This window comes from Carcharhinus amblyrhynchos, unplaced genomic scaffold (assembly GCF_965287045.1).
Source record: "Carcharhinus amblyrhynchos unplaced genomic scaffold, sCarAmb.v2.hapA scaffold_38, whole genome shotgun sequence".
NCBI classification, from domain to species: domain Eukaryota; kingdom Metazoa; phylum Chordata; class Chondrichthyes; order Carcharhiniformes; family Carcharhinidae; genus Carcharhinus; species Carcharhinus amblyrhynchos.
This window is the reverse complement of record NW_027649779.1, coordinates 3,950,364-3,967,679: the sequence shown is the minus strand read 5'-3', so window position 1 is coordinate 3,967,679 and position 17,316 is coordinate 3,950,364. Positions and strand designations below refer to the sequence as shown.

General features: G+C 42.6%; 1 non-coding gene across 1 annotated transcript; it reads left to right on the top strand.

Annotated features, from left to right (window-relative positions):
- Positions 1-13,244: 13,244 nt before the first annotated feature.
- On the top strand, positions 13,245-13,316 carry trnaq-cug (transfer RNA glutamine (anticodon CUG)). Its single transcript has one exon. It is a non-coding gene; the product is annotated as a tRNA-Gln (tRNA).
- The last annotated feature ends 4,000 nt before the right edge of the window (positions 13,317-17,316 follow it).

Here is a 17,316-nt window from a genome sequence, read left to right as displayed (position 1 = left end):
TGAAAAGTTTGCAGGCTGGAAAAGATTATCCCTTTGGTTCTTGAAGACAAATGGATGTTGGATTTTTTTTTTGGCTTTTATTCTGAAAGATAGGTGAGCGGCTGCTCAGAGGTATTCACACACACACACACACACACACACACACACACACACACACACACAAACAAACCCACTCATACATTGAAATACGTAGAAACAGGAATACATGCACTAACATACACACATAGAAAGAAACTCAAACAAAATCACACAAACTCACACACAAACACATACATAAACATACAGATAAACAAATACACGAATACAGAGAATGGAAACTCATGGTCATTCGGGCCGGAGGATTTTTCCCATCCTGCTGCTGTGAATGGAGACATGGCTGGGTGTCAAATTCCCTGTTCTCGGGAGTGTGGAGTAAATAGTTGGTAACATCCTGCCCATAGACACACAAAAGGCACACACACTGACAGATATTTTCAGAAGATTGTTTTTTTAAGTTGAACATATCTGCATTAAGGAAGCCAGATTTGTTCCAATTTTACTTGAGTTTTTTGAGAGTTTTGATGATTGGATAAACGCCTATCTTAATGCTCGAGTCTTCAGTGGGTTTTTGTGTACATATCTGTTTAATTAGGGTTTACAACCCAGGAATTAAAGAAATAGATTTAAAAGAGCTGCAAGTTCAGTGTTTGTGAGAAAGAATGGCTCAGTAGTTAGTACTGCTGCCTCACAGCATCAGCTACATGGGTTTGATTCGCACCGTGGGTCACTGTTTGGATTCTGCACTTTCTTCCCCCATGTGCTCCAGTTTCCTCCCACAGTCCGAAAGCCGTGCTGCTGAGGTGCATTGGTCATGCCAAATTCTCCCTCAGTGCACCCCAACAGGTGCCAGAAGGTGACGTCTGGGAGATTTTCACAGTAACTTCATTGCAGTATTAAAGTAAGCAAAAGTGACACCGATGAATGAACTTGAAGTTTACAGAGAGGGTCACACCCCAGGAGAGATACAAGGTTTACAGTCTTCTACACACGGGCTATTGAACTATGGAGACAATTGCTGGTAAGGTCACATCCACGCATACGCATACACACACACACACACACACAGACATATGCTTTATGAAAAATGCAATTTTTAAATTGAATATATATGTATTGAAAATGGGGGAGTTGTTTCAGCTTTATTTGTTTTTTTTGCGAGTATTCGTGCCCCGCAGTTCGGATAAACTTCTGACTGAATGCTCAGGTCTTTAGGGTTTTGTTTTTCAATACATATCTGTTTATTGAATTTTTACAACCCCTTAAATTACAGAGAGCGATTTAAAAGAACTGGATATTCTGTGCTTGTGAGGACGACATTACTTATTTATTAGAGACGAGTAATTCTTGCATTAGCACTGCAGTTTCGTTACTGTGAAATTGAAGTGTAGCGAAACAGTAAAAGAAATGCAAAACAATAGGACTGCCTGAAATTTGTACTGAAAACAGAACATACCAGAAAAGCTCATGAGCTCACTAAGGAAACAGACGAGAGGTTTGAGGACAGCACAGAAACATATATAAAAAAAACTACAGCACAATACAGGCCCTTCGGCCCACAAAGGTGTGCCGAACATGTCCCTACCTTAGAGATTACTAGACTTACCTATAACCCACTATCTTATTAAGTTCCATGTACTTATCCAAAAGTCTCGTAAAAGTCACTATCGAATCCGCCTTCACCACCGTTGCTGGCAGCCCATCTCATGTACCCACCACTCTGCGAGTGAAAAAAAACTTACCGATGACATCTCCTCTGTACCTACTTTCCAGCATCTTAAACCTGTCTCCCATTTTGGCAACCATTTCAGCCCTGGGAAAAGCCTCTGGCTATCCATTCGATCAATACCTCTTATACACCTCTTATAACACCTTATACACCTCTATCAGGTCACCCCTCATCCTTCGTCTCTCCAAGGAGAAAAGGCCGAGTTCCCTCAACCTCATATCCTCATAATGCATGCTCCCCAACCCAGGCAACATCTTTGTAAATCTCCCCTGCGCCCTCTCTATGGCTTCCACATCCATCCTGTAATGAAGCGAACAGAACTGAGCACAGTACTCCAAGTGGGGTCTGACTAGGCAACATTATCTTTCGACTCCTAAACTCAATTCCTCGATTGATTAAGGCCAGGACACCATGTGCCACCTTAACCATAGCTTCATCCTGCACAGCTGCTTTGAGCGTCCTATGAACTCGGAACCCAAGATCCTTCTCACCTTCCACACTGCCAAGAGTCCTACCATTAATATTATATTCTGCCATCTTATTTGACTTGCCAAAATGAACCACTTCACATTTATCTGGGTTGAACTCCATCTGCCATTTCTCCACCCAATCTTGCATCCTATCAATGACTCGCTGCAACGTTTGACATCCCTCCACACTGTCCACAACATCTCCAAACATTGCATCATCAGCAAACATACCAAAGCATCCCTCCACTTCCTCATCCAGGTCATTTATTAAAGTTACAAAGATTACAAAGTTACAATCTTTTTGTAAAAATTACAAAGGGTCCTGGAATCCCTGGAGCACTCCACTGGTGAACGACCTCTTTGCAGAATATGACCCAAATATAACCAGTCTTTGCCTTCTGTGGGCAAGCCAGTTCTGGATGCAGAAAGCAATGTCCCCTTGGATCCCATGCCCCCTCACTTTCTCAATAAGTCTTGCATGGGGCACCTTATCAAATGCCTTGAAGAAGTCAATATATACTACATCTACTGTTCTTCCTTCATCAATGTGTTTAGCCACATCCTCAAAATAAAATCAATCAGGCTCGTAAGGTACGGTCTGCCTTGACAAAGCCATGCTGACTATTCTTAATTATATTATATCTCTCCAAATGTTCATAAATTCTGCCTCTCAGGATCTCCTCCATTCAACTTACCAAGCACTGAGGTTAGACTCACTGGTCTATAATTTCCAGGGCTATCTCTACTCCCTTTCCTGAATAAAGGAACAACATCCACAATCCTCCAATCCTCTGGAATATCTCCAGTCTCCACTGATGATGCAAGGATCATCGCCAGAGGCTCCGCAATCTCTTCCTTCGCCTCCCACAATAGTTTGGGGTACATCTCATCCAGTCCTGGTAACTTATCTATCCTGATGCTTTTCAAAAGCTCCAACACATTCTCTTTCTTAATGTCTACATGCTCAGCCTTTTCAGTCCGCTGCAACTCTGCACTACAACCACCAATATTCTTTTCCATAGTGAATACTGAAGTAAAGTATTCATTTAGTGCCTCTGCTATTTCTTCCGGTTCCACTTCCCCACCTGTTTTGCCTCCCTCCCTGTCCCTTCTGAAACATCTGAGAGTGATCTTATTGAGGTCTATAAAATAACGAGGGGCATAGATCAGCTAGATAATCAATATATTTTTCCCAAACGTAGGGGAGTCTAAAACTGGAGGACGTACGTTTGAGTTGAGAGGGGAGAGAATCAAAAGTTTCCAGAGGGGCATTTCTTTTTTTTTCACCCAGAGGGTGGTGAATGTCTGGAACAAATTGCCAGAGGTACTAGTCGAGGCAGGTATAATTTTGACTTTTAAATGCCATTTACATGGTTACATTGAAACGATGGGTATAGGGGAATATGAGCCAATTCTGGGAATTTGGAATTAGTGTCGGGGTTAAAAAGGACAAGTTGGGCCAAAAGGCCTGTTTCCAGGCTGTAAACCTCTCTGACTCTATGATTCTGGCAGCATCTGTGGACAGTGAAAAATATTTAAAGTTTCAAGTTGGTGTGAATCGTCTTAAAATGAAAAAAAAAAGCTTAATATCAGTGATCCCACGACAGGCAAGTTGAGAGCGGGATTGTTCTGTCAGAGAAGGAATACAGCAATGCAGAGCAGTCGAAATAGAAAGTTTACGAGACTACTGGGGACAGTAGGTGATTGAATAGTTAGTGACAGAACACTGTCACTGGAACTCCCACTGTCCAGCGATGTCTGGTTTAGGTTGAGTGGCCATGCTAAACTGACTCTAATGTCAGGGGGATTAAAGGGTAAGTATGTGGTCTTACAAGAATAGGGTGTGGGTGGGATTGTGGCTGGTGCAGACTCGATGGGCCGAATTTCCTCCTTCGGCATTAAGTGATTCTATGATTCGAGAGTGCTGCAATTGAAAGACAAAATTTCTGGAGCTAATTTATTTGCTCCGAAGTTGAACAAATGTCAATTGGTAGTGTATGGTGCATGGGCCCTATAACCTGATGGATGATGGCTGCGGTATAAAGTGCTTTTAGCCATTTTACTTTGCTGGATAAACAAGTATTTAAGCATGTTTGAGTGTCCATCCACTTCTGGTTTAGCACTCCAGTATTTCTGTTCCATTTGATTTCCTTCTCCTCGGACAGTTGCTTTCTTTCTCTGTAGTACTTTCACTTCTTGTGTGTGTTTTGGCTTTAGTATGGTTTGCTTCTTTTCATGGGGTGTCACCTTTTTTAGATCAGAATGCCTGGCAAAAGTGTCCTATTTATTCGAATCGGTGGCCCTTTGTTCTCCATGCTTGACATCTTTCCTGCTTGTCCAAGTTATTTTTCACAACACCGGGCATATTTTAAAATGGCGATTGGCAATTGTTTCCCCATTTTTGTGGCCTTCTGTTTTGGGGTATTTTCCCTCTTGTGACCCACAAATGTGACTTCAATCTTTTTTTCTCTCTGAATGGAAATTAACTTATCCATGAACAAATGTTATTTCTTACTATGAAGGATGGAGAAATAAGATAATAGTTTAAAGTTATTGAACAGAATGATCAGTCCGATGGCTGCAAGGTGCCCAACTGGAAGAAGCGGTGCTAATCTTCCAGTGTGCATTGGGCTTCACTCGAGCATGGCAGCAAGCCAAGGTCAAAAATGTCGGCATGAGAACAAGGTACTAAGTTGAAATGGTAAGCGACAGGAAGGTTGGGGTCATGTGACGTGTTGGGTGAAGGGGATGAGGTGTTAGGGGTAATGGACGAATGGGAAAAGTGGTCACAATCGGATGAGTGCATGGATTCATTCATCAACAATCTACAGAGGCTAAACGAACATTACCCTTATGAAATATTGTGGGATGAATTGATTGATGATTGAGTGGTATTTTGGATCTTAGATAGATTTCGGTCAGATTTATTGCAGGAAAGAAAATCAATTCAGTTCAAATATTGACAAAAGCCGAGTTCAGCGAGAAGGAAGTAATATTTGTTCATGGAGAAGGTGAGATCCATACAGAAATAAAATGACTGAGGTCACATTTGTGGGGCACAAAAGGGGAAGTATCCCAAAACAGAAGACCACAAAAATGGGGAAACATATCCTAATCACCATCTTCAAATATGTTCGGTGGTGTTAAAAAAATCTTGCACAAGAGGAAGGATATCAAGCATGGAGAACAAAGGGTCACATTTCATAAATGTGTCAGACATTTTGACCAATGCACAAACCCTCCTCGACAAGTCCATTTGTTAACGGTTCTTTAGTTTTGTATTACCTGGACATTGACCTTTTTTAACTCCCATTGTCACATTCTGATAAGTTACCTCTCTGCAAATTTAGTTCATGCAACCACTCGCATCTTCTCCTGCCAATTACACTTGCTCTGTCTCCTTCTCACAGAGCGTGGTGAATTTGTGGAATTCGCTGCCCTATAGCGTGGTGGAGTCTGAATTGGTGAATGGTATCAGAAGGTAGATATCTTTCTAATATTCAAGAGAAATAGGGATACAGAGGACAGGTGAGGAGGTGGATTTGAGAGCGGGGAAAGATCAGTCATGATCTGGTTGAACGGTGGAGCAGGCTCAAAGGGTTGAGTTTGACTAATTATGTTCCTAATTCCTATGTTCCTATGCCCTACACATTTTTGTTAGAGCTTCTCCTGGCTCTCGCAAATCACTTCAAAGCAGGGAAGGATGAAGGAGGCACGTGATTGAGGTATGCTAAATTATGAGGATTGATAGGGGGAGCAGGGAGCAGCTGATCCCCTTGGTTCAGCGAACAATATGGAGGGGCATAGATGTAAGGTGAAGTGAGGAGATTCAGAGGGAATTTGAGAGAGAGAAAAAAAAACATTTTTCAGTTACAGGGTGGTGGAAATCTGGAATGCACTCCCTGGCAAGGTAGTAGAACATGGCAGGCTTACAACCTTTAAAAGATTCGAGGATGATCGCTTGAAAAACCATAATCTTCAGGGAATAGCAAAATGAGATTTAGAAAGGAACATTTGTGAATCTTAGAAGAGATTGTTGAGTCTGGTCCAATGTTAAAGTTAAAGCCTACTGGCTGGACATATTTAAAAAGCTGGAGACTATGTGGCCTTAGAATTTGATCGTTTTTCTTGATCCTGGGGTTCCTAGATTGATGATCGGAAAAGGGTGGACAATACCCTAACATATGCAATGGCGAAGAATATCCTTTGGTTATGGATCAGTGAATAGACTCCTTCCGTTCAGGATTGGCATCCAATTATTATGGAACGTGTCCCAATGGAATTCCAAACTTGTACATTCTGGTCCAATTCTGATACATTACGGCAAGTATGGGGCCCCAACATCAAAAAACACTGATTCTATAAGGTCTGACCTCTCCTACAAGGCTCTCCATAGACTATGTAACACTGCCTCTCTACGGCATGGTGTGCACAGAGGACATGGGCATCACTGGCTAGCCAACATATATTGTCCCTCGCTAGTTGCCCTTGAAAAGGTGATGGTGAGTTTCCACCTTTAATCCCTGCAGTCCACTTGTTGTGAGTTGACCCACAATGTCATTGGGGAGGGAATTCCAGGAATCGGACCCAGAAACTGAGATGGAACTGCCGTTATTTTTTAAGTCAGGATGGTGAGTGGCTTGGAAGGGTACTTGCAATTGGTGGTGTTCCCATGTATCTGCTGCCTTTGTCCTTCCAGATGGAAGAGGTTGTGGTTTTGGAAGGCGCTATGTAAGGATATTTCTTGAATTGCTGTAGTGCATCTTGCAGACAGTACACACTGCCGAGCGTTATCCTCTTTTGCCCCATGTTGTTATTTGATTTCTCTGTTTTTGTGTCTATGTATACGCGTTGTGCATACAGAACACAGTGAATGAACTCTATTGGCTCCCTCCTGTCTTTTTCCATATTTGGCTTTGGGGGAATAATCAATCTGCACAGGACCATCTTTGAGGCTGAGATAAATTAATAGTCAAGCTGGCAAATCTTTAATGGAAATATATTTAAAATAATAAACAAACACATTAGAGGGAGGTTGCTCGTGTTGCTGAACACACGACCTGCTGAGAGTGAGAAACAGAGGCGCTCAGTGAACGTGGTTACAAAGACATGTGTCAGAGATGTGTTACACATCCCCTCCGACATGGATATCACACAAGAGACAGGGGGAAGTGAATGACAGCGCCTCCCACATCAATCTATTTTTTCTGCGCTTCTTTAAGCTGGCAACGATGAACATGTGGAGGTGAATTTCACAAACAGGAGGCGAGAAATAAATTTATTTCAAACAGGTAATTGGAGAAATCATGAATGAGAAGGATTTGCAGTAATCTGAGAAAAGGACAGGGGAATGGGATTAGTTGCAACAGTGAAACCTTGGAGGATTCAATCACAAGATTGAGAATATTCGCAAGGCCAGTAGGGTTCATTATGCCGCTGAGCTGAGGCATAGGTGGGGGTGACTTTGGACTGGGCCTGGGTGTTGGGAATCTAGTTTGGGTCAAGGGGAAATTGGAAGTTGTGAACAGCCCCAGATAGAAGCCAGGGAGGGGCTTGGGGGCCCCTATATTGGTAATGGAATTAAAGACGAGCTGAAGAGAATTAATTCGTTTCTTTTTTCCAAAATGAAGGCACACAGAAGAAAAATGCAGTTTAACCTGGTTTATGGAATTAAAAAAATGGATAGAGAAACTTACCAGGTACACCAACGATAGCCAGAATAGGATAATACACCTCTTGAATCCGTACCAGTACATCCTTGATCTGGAAATTCAATGGTTTCTCAACGTCAATTGACTCGACAATGTTCAAGAAGAAATCTCCATCGATTGTTGGAAGATTCCAATCTATTGTTCCCAAAGTTTGATCCATTGTTGCAACACTCCAATCTATTCTCAGATTCTGAACTCCTTCTCACTCGAGCTTGAGTGCCGGAGTTTATGCGTCCATTGAAAGGAGTCCTTTATTACTAGAAGGGAGAAACCCTCCAGTGACACAGTTGGGATCCATAGAGGCTGACATTAATTTCATTCACTGAACAAACAAGTTCAGTTAACTCCTTTCGATCCAAGACATGTTGTATCACAATCAGTTCAATGATTTACTCGGTATGGGTGGGATGTACATAGTTGCTGAGGACGGGAATGACGGAATTAGCGAAAGTACTGACCATAATATTTCAATCCTCCTTGGATATGGGTGTAGTGCCAGTGCACGGGAGAGTTGGAAATGTTCCCTGCTTTGACAAGGAGAAATAGATAAACCATGCAACAATAGGGCAGGCAAGGTGAAATGAATGGATGGAAAGAGTTTTCCCAGTGTAAAGTGTTGTACCCGACCGAATATTGCAGATGACACATTCCAAATTCCAGGACTATGAGCTGAGGAATGCACGAAAGCTTGGGATATCCAGCACAGATATGTAAAGGGGGAATGTTGTTGTCTCAGATCTTTCAGCCGCAGTGCATTGAGGGGTAGGGAAATGTATAGAACACCTCCGGCCTTATGATTCACATTGAATGTACAAGGTGCACATTACATGTATCTCAATTAGACTGAAACACCTCAGAATTCTTCTTGATCTATGTAGACCGCTTGAAATCTGTGTACGTTGTGCGATGACCATTTTGTTTAGAATGTTCTTCCATATACTTTACAAATAAAAAAATCTTTTCAGGGGAAAGGCACCCAGAGGTGCCTGTGAATGGTCGGGTCAGCAACTACCACCTAGAAGAGGAAAAAGAGGCCTCGGAGACTGTCACCATCATCTACAACAGAGTGTAAAGAACTGAAGTGCTTTTGTACCATTGATAATGACCATTTTGCAATGCCTGCAATGTTTATTTGACTGTATTGATGCACCTCAGAGTGCAAAATGACATACGTAGAGGAATTGTACCTTCTGGCACTTTGTGTGATAGCCACTTTGAAATGTTTGTAATCTTCCAGATATTTTACAAATGAAGTGTATTTTTGTAGAAATAAAAGCAGTTCTGGACCTGGAATGTCAGGGCTTTATGGGTCTGTCCAACAGAGACAGACAGGAATGGTGTACTGCTTTCATAGCCTGGGAGCGCAGGTATTTCAACATTCACATTACTGCCCTTAGTGAGGCCTGGCGGGTAGGACAAGGCCAGCTTCAGAAAAAAAGTGGGTGTTTATACTTTCTCCTGGAAAGGTAAACCAGAAGAAGGTCGTTGACTCTATGGGGTTTGGTTTGGCATATATATATTAAAAAATTATTCGCAGCTACTGATTGAAAGAACATGTGCTCTCTGGGCTATTCAAAATCCATCAGGTAACCGCAGCGAAGGTGGAAGATGCTGCAGAAACTTAGGAATTCAGGCAGAATTTGTGGACAAGGAAACACAGGTCATCTTTTACATCCATGACCTTTCATTACAACAGGAAAAGATGAAAATAAATGTGGGAGTTTGGAGCGAATGAAACTCAGGAGGGAGGAAATTTAACAACAGGAAGCGTGTGGAAGTCAGGGGAAATGAAATGATTTGATTTGATTTTATTTATTATTGTCACATGTATTAGTATACAACGAAGCATATATTTTTTCTTCTGCGCTTTCAGACAAAGCCTACCACTCATAGAGAAGGAAACGGGAGATTGCAGAAACTGGTGTTGCAGTCCTTATCAGAGTGTGGAGAAAGATCAACTTAATGCAAGACAATGACCATTCAAAAGTATGATAGCAGCAGGGAAAACCCTATTCTTGAGTTGGCTGGTACATGACTTCAGGCTATATTTCTCTCAATGGAAGAAGGTGGAAGAGAGAATGTCGGGGGTGTGGGGGGTCCTTAATTACGCTGGATGCTTCGCCGAGGCAGCAAGAAGCTGAGACAGATTCAATGGATGGGAGGCTGGTTTGCGTGATGGATCGGGTTACATTCACGACCTTTCGTTGATTCTTGCGGTCTTGGGCAGAGCAGGAGCCATACTAAGCTGTGATACAACTAGAAAGACTATTTTCTATGGTGCACATGTAAAACTCGGTGACCGTCGTCGCTGACATGTCAAATTTCCCAAGTCTTCTGAGAAAGTAGAGGCGTTGGTGGGCTTCCTTCAATATAGTGTCGGCATGGGGGGACCAGGACAGGTTGTTGGTGATCTGGACACCGAAATATCTGAAACTCTCGATCCATTCTACTTCGTCCCCTTTTATGTAGACAGGGGCATATTCTGTTCTGCGCTTTCTGAAGTCAATCGCAATTTTCTTCGTTTTGTTTGCATCGAGGGAGAGATGAGAGAAATGAACAATGAGAAAATATTTTGCGGGTCACGCCCTCAGAGTGAGGTACGCATTAACTCAGAACGTGATTAGACCATAGAATGGGTCCATGCGAAACAATGGCAGTATAACTCCAAGGCAGGATGGTGAATGACTTGGAGGACAAGTTACAGGTGCTGGTGTTCCCATGTGTCTACTACTTTTGTCCTTCTGGATGGAGGTAGTCCTGGGTTTTGAAGGTGTTGTCTAATGATCTTTGGTGAATTGCTGTTGTGCGTCTTTTAGATAGTAACATCGCTGCTACTGAGCTTCGGTTGTAGTGGGATTGAATACTTGTGGATCTGGTGTCAATCAATTAGTCTGCTTTGCCCTGATGATGTCAAGCTTTTTGAGTGTTGTTGGAGCGGCACCCATCCAGTCAAGTGGGGAATATTCCAGCACGCTCCTGAATTGTGCCTTGTAGATGGTGGACAGGCTCTGGGGAATCAAGGGGTGAGTCATACGCCGGGGTATTCCTGGCCTCTGACCTGCTCTTGTAAGCACTGTGTTTATGTGGAGAGTCCAATTGAAATTCTGGTCAATGGTAACAGCAAGAATGTTAACAGTGGGGGATTCAGTGATGGAAAAACTATCGAATGTCAAGGGGCGGTGGTTAGATTTTCTGTTATTGGTGATGGACATTGCCTGGCATTTGTGTGGCGCGAATGTTACTTGCCACTTATCAGCACAAAACATAAAGTCTAATATAAATAGCATACTGTGGACTTTCGAAATCTGAAATAAAAACAGAAAATTGCGGGTGATGTCAGTATTTTTGGCACTATCTCTGGAGTGAGAATCAGAACGAATGTTTCCCATCCATATGTCACATGGCAGGCGCGGATAGGATGGGTGTGCTCTCCTGCCATGTGGGTGCCCCAGTGGGCGCTTTCTGTGCTCTTAAACTCTGTGCCTTTTTTTTCGGAGCCAATCAGCAGAAAGCCATCCCGCCGTTTGCACCTTCAACAAATCACGATATTGGACTTGGTCAAAACGAAACTAACGAAGGGCTCGTCCAGGATTTGAACCCGGGACCTCTCGCATATTAATGGGCTGAGATACCCTAAGCAAGAATCATACCCCTAGACCAACGAGCCCGCATGTCAGGGAAAGCCACAATAAAAATTGTTTAACTTTCTACAAAGCAGTTCTGACACCTTCAGTGAAAGTCGAAACCGTTGGAAAAAAAACCGCATCAGCATTTGTGCACTTTAATCTCGAGCAAAACATCCGTCCAATATTGTTGTCTCAACTGTTTGCAACTGTGTCTTTTTTTGTTTATAAAGTCAATAATTTTAGCCCAGCGACTTCAACATGTAACAACTTTAAGTCTGCCTTTGATATTTGATCACATTTGAAAGGTGTGGTCTGTCAGGCAGTTAAAAGATCTGGAACATTTAAAGTACAGACTGATGACATTGTTCACCTTGGAGATCTGCGGGATTGTGTGAATGGGTTCGGGGAACGATTGGAATTGATCTGATAGTAATATGAGTAAAACAGTGTCAAATTTCCTAACAGTGACAATCCTCAATCTCAGTGAGGGAAAACACTCAAACAGGACTCTATTGTCGCATTCACTATGAATAAATTTTCTCTGATATTTAATCCCATGTGTTGTCCTGACAATGAACCATTGATTATCAACATGTGTCAGATTTTGTATGAGGCCCCCGGGAACCTCATTCTCTGTGGCTCTCAGTGCACAGTAATACACGGCGCTGTCTGTCACCTGCTAATCCTTCATGGACAAGTGAAAAGTGTTTTGTTTTAGGTTTAGATTCCCGCTGAAGTTTTCAGAACCCGTTGTTATTAAACTTTGCTGTTTTTCTGGGTGAACTTCAGCTCTCTATTCCCCCGGCAGTGTCACAGCTCAAACTGAGACTTTCTCCAATCTGCTTTATTAATCGCACAGTTACTGCTTTCTGAATGAAAACTGCTTGCAATCAGTCGAGGTCAAATAGTTTAGTGTTTCATTTTTGGAGAAGTTTTCTTGTCATTTAGCCTGAGAATTTTACTCAGAACTGAGTGATAGTTCTGTCAAAACAAATGGTTAAATCTGACCCGTTACCACCCAGATTCTACCTTGTATCACCATCTCTATAGGCAGCGTTTTACATCATATCACTGTCTTTCACTCTGTGTTTTTTCCTTGACCTGCTGCGCATGTGACATTTCCAACCCAGAAGCAAAAGTGCAAATCTCACTCCAATGATTCTGGCAGAGCTGCTTTGGACCAGGAAGTTTATACAAATCATTAAATCTTAATGCATCGAAGGCAGCCTGCGACCCTGAAAGCGCCGAATCCTAACCACGAGACCACCCGGATCCCATCTGTCTAATTCTCCCAGATACTGATTACAGGAATGTGTACAGCGCCAATTGTTCGCACTCACACACTCCTTCCTGTCTGCTAAGATTTGAAATTGTTTATATTTTCACATTGGCTTCCAGTTTGATAAAAGCAGAGCTGTGATAAGGTGATGTTGTTCAGTAGATTTACCGCAGTAAGGTCTATGTCAGTTCAATGCTAACATTGCTCTTTGAATGTAGTCAGCTACAGTGAAATGCAATGTGATCGAAGGTAGCCTACACATCGTTACAGGAGGAACCAGCAAGGGCAGGTTTGGGTAATTAACGGGATTGTGCAATGGGCTTGATATTTCTCACTGATGGTTAAAAGGGCACAAGTATTGAGTGACGATTTTCAATGTGCTGCTGTGTGTTGGGTTCTGTGGTGTAATGGTGAGCACTCTGGACTCTGAATCCAGCGATCCGAGTTCAAATCTCGGCAGAACCTTTTTTGAATTTACAAATGTGGGTGATTGGTTTGCTAAAGGGCGCTTTGTTAAAATGCCTCACAAATTACTCATTGAGAAGACAAATTTGTCAACCAGTTTTCCCTGCAATTACATTGCACATTGGCGCCGGGGACCTGAAACGTTACTGTTTTCATCGTTTCGCTGCTTTTTTAATTCCTCTGTTGGAAATAAAAAGAAACGGTTGGTGTCACACAATAACAATTCCACTGGAGTCTGACAATTATTGAGCAAGTGTGTGTGTGTGTGTGTGTGTGTGTGTGTGTGTGTGTGTGTGCGTGTGTGTGTGTGTGTGTGTGTGATTTGCGATAAATACCTGCTGTCTTCCTTCAGATTGCTGTTGATTGCATAGGTGACGTTTCACACTCTGGCCTCTCGCCTGCCAACTTTGTTTAAATTGCGAGAGATAACAGAGTGAATTACACCTCAAGCTGGACACAATGCCCACACTGTGGCTTCTCTGCCTCTCAGCGCGAACAATGGTTCTCTGGGGCTGATGCAATGACCATGATTGGTATGTGGCTAACCCCATGTAAAAAGCATTGGACAACGTAAAGATTATTCGTCCTGACAATACTTCAGCAACAATAATAACGATTTTTGCTCTTGGACTATCTGTGCCCCAGCCAATCTATTCAAGTACTGCTATGACACTATCAAAACTATCATAATTCCACTATTGTGGAATTTTCGCAGACATACCCGATCGCAAAAGGCAGGACAAATCCAAATCGACCAACTTCCGCCCAATGAACGGAACTCGATCAACGTAGTAGAAAGTATCAAGGATTATTGAATAAGCAATAAGAATAATGGTAATAATAATAATAATGGTAATAATAATAATTTGCTCAGTGATGCTGCTGCCTCACAGCGACAGGAGCACGTGTTCAATTCCGACGTATCATCAACGTCCGAGTGGAGTTGGCACATTCTCCCCGTGTCTGCATGGATTTCCTCGGAGCGTCCCAGTTTCTTCCCCAGACATGTGCGGATTAGGATGATTGGCCATGTGAAATTGACCCTCGTGTCAGGAGATTAGCAGGAGAAATATGTGTGATTAGGGAAATAGGGCCTGGATGGGATTGTGGTAAATCCAGACTCGATAGGCCGAATGGTCTTCTGCACTGTAGGGATTCTATGTGATATTGAAGGAAGGCATTAGTACAGACGATGTGGAAGAGTGGTGGGGTAACTGTGGCCAAGCCATGGCTTCCAAAGGATGAAGAAACAGACAAATTGGCAAATTAATCCATAGACTTGAGAATTTGGAGCAGTTTAAAATGCAGCGAAAAAAGGCGTAGGGATTGATTGGGAAGGGGGCAATAGAGTATGAAAGTAAGAAGGTGGGAAACATAACAAAAGTTGATCCATTTGTGGGCATTTTCAGAAAAGTATTTAGGCTCTAAGATGATCCCTAAAGATTGGAAGGTAGCTAATATGTGTCCACCATTCAAAAAGGATAGAGGGAAATAGGGTGAACCATAAACCAATGAGCCGAACATCAGGATTGGGAAGTTGCTCAGCATTTGGAAGGCAGTGGTATAGACAGACGAAGTCAACATGGATTTGAAAAAAGGAAATCATGCTTAGCAAAGCTACTGGGATTGTGTGAGAATGTAACTAATAGAGGTGACCAAGGAAAATCGGCGGATATGGGTTGTTTAGACGTTAGAAGGGTTTCGACAAGGTCTCATATAGCGTACAACCATAAAAAGTTGAAACAAATGGATAGTGTCTTGAGATAGATAGAAATCTGCTTGGCAGATAGGAGGCAAAAAGTTGGTAGAAATGGCTGTTTTTTTTTTCAATTGGCTGGCAGTGACCGGTGAGGTACCGCAGGAATCCGTGCTAGGAGCCCAAGTGTTCATATTATATAGAATTGAATTGAAAGAGGGAACTAAATGTATTATCTCCAATTTGCAGATGATGCAAAGTTAGGAGAAAGGGTGAGCTCTGAGGAGGATGCAATGATGCTTCAGTGTGATTTGAATAGGCAGAGTGAATGAGCCCACGCATGGCAAATGCAGTATAATGTGGGTAAATGCGAGATTATCCACTTCAGTAGTAACAGTTGGAAGGAAATATTTGAATGGGTATAAATTGAGAGGTGAATACTCAGCGAGAGCTTGGTAACCATGTGTATTCACACATGGTATAGCGGGCAGGAAGGAAGGCAAATGGTATGCTGGTCTTCATAACGACAGGATGTGAGAAGAAGGATAGGGAAATATTACTGCAATTTTATAGGGCGTTGGTGAGCCCAAAACCGGAGTATTGTGTGCAGTGTCTGTGTCCTTATCTGAGGAAAGATGTCCTTACTACAGAGCAGAGTGAAGTCTGATTCCTGGTCTGTCGTGAAGGAGAGACAAAGTCAGTTTGGATTGTAATATTTGGAGTTAAGAAGAGTGAGAGGGGTCCAATAGAAACTGATAAAATTCTAAAAGTATTAGGCAACGAAAATTCAGAAAGAAAATTCCAGACGGTTGGGGAGTCCAGAACTAGGGTTAATAGTTTGAGGATAAAGGGTAAAACCTTTAGAACTGAGGTGAAGAGAAACTTCATCACCCAGACAGTGGTGAATTTGTACAAGTGATTATGGCCAAAACATTGCGAGATTTCAAAAATAAATTGGATACAGCTCTTGGGGCTAAAGGGATCAAGGGATATGGCGGAAGGCACGATCAGGATATTGAATTCGATGATCATCCATGATCATAGTGAGTGGCGGAGAAGGCTCGGATGGCCGAATGGCCTATTCCTGTTTCTATTTTTTTTCTGTTACGATGTGTGTGGGTCTGTGTTTGTTTTGTTTTCCTTTGAGCAACAGTGTATGTCTTTCTCTACACGTTGTTTTGATACTGCATGTGTGTGTCTGTGTTTAGTTCTGTGTGGGTGCATCCGTGCATATGATTTCGGAAACTCTGCTTGTGTGTGTCTGTGCCTGTTTGTTTATCTGCGTGTGTGTATTTAGCTGAGAGGCAGTGTGTGTGTGTGTGTGTGTGTGTGTGTGTGTGTGCCTGAGTTTGTCTGAACATATGTGTCTGCTCTGTGAGTGTCTGTGTTTCTGTGTTTCTTGTTTGAGTGTCTATATATGTGTTGTCTGACGGTGTGTGTGTCTGTTTGTTTGTCAGCGTGTATCAGCGCGCGTCCATGTGTGTGTTTATCTGACAGCGTGTGTATCTGTGTGTGTGTGTGTGTGTGTGTGTGCATGTGTGTGTTTATGTTTGTATGTCATATTGCCTGAGATAATCAGCCTGTCTGTCCACGTCTGTGTTTGTGTGTGTGTGTGCGTGTCTGTGTGTCAGCTTTTGTTAAGTGAGTTTGCGTTGTTGTCTGAGTGTGTGTGCATGTCTGAGTGTGTGTTTTTCTGTGTGAGTGCTTGTTTGTGTGTGCGTATGTGCGTGTGTGAAATTATGTGTGCGTGAGAGAGAAAGAGAGTGAGAAAAAGAGAGAGAGAGAGAGAAAGTCAGAGAGAGAGAGACTGAGAGAAAGATAGAGAGAGAGAGAGTCAGAGAGAGAGACTGAGAGAGAGACAGTGAGAGAGAGTGAGAGAGAGAGAAAGTGAGAGTGAGAGAAAGAGAGAGAGAGAGATTCAGTGAGAGAGGGAGAGAGAAAGAGAGAGACTGGGAGACAGAGAGAGAGAGAGATTGCTCACTATAATACATGACTGCAAGGTTCTGGTCTTACTTGCACTGAAGCACTTATAGTAGTTCCGGCTCATCGCATGTTCACTTTTCCATTAACTCTTTCAGCGCTGAGCCATGAGCTCACATCTATAGCACACGTCAGAACAGATTAATTTCCATGTCCTGAAACCATCGGAACTGCCCAGTTTGTGCCTTTCTCTCTCCTTTTGGTCTCTGTAGTTGTAATTTTGGTTCTGGCTGTTTGCAGATAATGTTTGAGTTGTATTAATTTCTGCACCTCTGATCACCCAGAGGAAAAACAGAGAGAATCGTGACAACCGCCTGTTCCCGC